Raw genomic sequence first — 2343 nt, forward strand, 5'->3', positions numbered from 1 at the left:
GCCGGTCTAATCCCACTCCCGGGGGAGGCTCAGGGGCACGGGGGGAGGCGCTGATCTTGGGGGGCTTAGCACGGGCGGCTCCGTTTCGGGCCTGTTGGTGTTGCTCCCGTGGCACCCACAATAGTTCCATCGGCACTCGCCACGCCACCTGTTCTGGCGCTGCAGTGGCAGAATCGAATGGCACAAGGACCAGGTTTCTACCTGGAGCTGCAGTATTTCTGTCTTTTTAAATATATATTTTTATTGATTCCAGAGAGGAAGGGAGAGGGAGAGACATCAATGATGAGAGACTCATGGATCGGCTGCCTCCTGCATGCGCCACACTGGGGAGCGAGCCCGCAACCCGGGCCTGTGCCTGACCGGGAATCTAACTGGTTTGTACAGACTGGTTGATAGGTCGACGCTCAACCACGGAGCCCCACCAGCTGGGCTACAGTGTTTTCTATCTGGCCCTTTCCAAAAAAGCGTTTGATGACTTAACATTGAGGCTTGCCCTTGCTCTTGAAGGGGTCACGGTCAGGTCAGGAAGATGGGAAGCAGGAGGTGTCGGTCAAGGCAGCTGGAGCCAGCAAGGCCCGCTGGAGAGCAGAGGGTTCGTTTCAGGAGTTTGGGGAGTGGATTAGCTCACTGGCTGCCCTGACAAACCACCCCAGCTGGGCGGCTCCAACAACAGAGGTTCTCTCTCCCACATCCGGGGCTGGGGTCCAGGAAGGTGTCGGCAGGGCTGGTCCCTCCCGCAGACTCCCCTCGGCTGCTCCCCTGCCCTCCCGGGGCTGCCCCTGCCTGGGTGTCTGTGTCCCAATCTCCTATCAGAACACTAGTGAGACTGGGTCAGGGCCCGCCCATATGATCTCATTTAACGGTAATCACCTGGTTAACCACCCCAGCTCCCCAAACAGCACCTTCCGAGGAATTGGGACTTCAGCATGTGGATTTGGGGGGATTCCATTTAACCCATCTCACTGACTAGCTGTTAAATACAGCCATGATTGAAAATTAAATCACATAAGCTCACATGTTAATTAGTGAACTAATATTAAAGAAAAATATAATAAGCTAGAGGCCCGGTGCACAAAATTCATGCCCTTGGGGGAGGGTGTCCCTCAGCCTGGCCTGCACCCTCTCACAGTTTGGGAGCCCTGAGCCAGCAGTCGGACATCCTTAGTGCTGTGCTGTGCTCACCAACCGTGAGCCTGGCTTGTGGCTGAGCAGCGCTCCCCCTGTGGGAGCACACTGACCACCAGGGGGCAGCTCCTGTGCTGAGTGTCTGCCCCCTGGTGGTCAGTGCACGTCATAGCCACTGGTCATTCTGCTGTTTAGTTGATTTGCATATTAGCCTATTATATAGGGGGATACTCAGAAGTCTACTTTGTGTTCCTATTATCTGCGGAGCCCAGCTCTTCCCAGCTGTCCTGTCCGCATGGAGGACGTGGCTGGAGAGCGTTACTGACCATCTCCTCATCTCGCTCAGCGACACGCGTCTTGGGCTGAGCTAGGACCATGTCCCTTGTATTAACGTGGCCTCCCAGGGAGACTGTAGCCCCTTGTGGGAAGGACTCGTCTTCGAGTCCCTGGTCCTGGCAGCAGAGGCCTTGGCCGGTGGATAGACCAACACTGGGACTGGCTGTCGGGGGAGTCTGGGCTCAGGCCTGGTTTGGGAGTTGAGAGCACTCAGGCCTTCGCTGGCTCGGTGGGTAGAGCGTCAGGACTGAGGGGCTCGATTCTGGTCCAGGGCAGCGGTCGCCAACCTTTCGGACCTCACAGACCAGCAGCGGCCTACAGACCACCTGCTGGTGACCGCTGGTCTAGGGCACAGACCTTGGTTTGCAGGCTTGATCCCTGGCCTTGGTTGGGGCGTGTGAGGAAGGCAACCACCAATCAATGTGACTCTCACATTGAAGTTTCTCTCTCTGTCTCTTCCCCTCCTTTCCTCTCCCTAAACAGCAATGGAAAATACCCGCAGGCGAGGATTAACCATAAAGGGAGCATTCGGTTCAGGTTCACAGGCCCCAAGGTCAGGGGAGGAGGGGGATTAGCTCCAGGGAGGGAGGGAGTCGGAGCAGAGGAATGACCCTGCTTGTTGTGGTCGGGAGGGAAAGTGGGGGAGGCAGCAGCACAGGTGAGAGACCCAGCAGCCGGGGTCGGGGGTGGGGCAGGCCGGGCTGGGAGGCCTTGTTCTCGGTGGTTCTGAGAAGCCTGCTCTGCACCTGCTCTGCCAGGTGCTGGGGAGACAACAAGCAACTGGCAGCTGCGCCCAGGCTGTGTGGGCCTCGAGGCGGGTGTAAGTCAGGTGGTGATGGTTCCCAGGAACCGGGTGGGGTGATGGGGCGGTGGAGGGGGGAA

Source organism: Myotis davidii, unplaced genomic scaffold, assembly GCF_000327345.1.
Source record: "Myotis davidii unplaced genomic scaffold, ASM32734v1 scaffold61, whole genome shotgun sequence".
In the NCBI taxonomy this organism is placed as follows: domain Eukaryota; kingdom Metazoa; phylum Chordata; class Mammalia; order Chiroptera; family Vespertilionidae; genus Myotis; species Myotis davidii.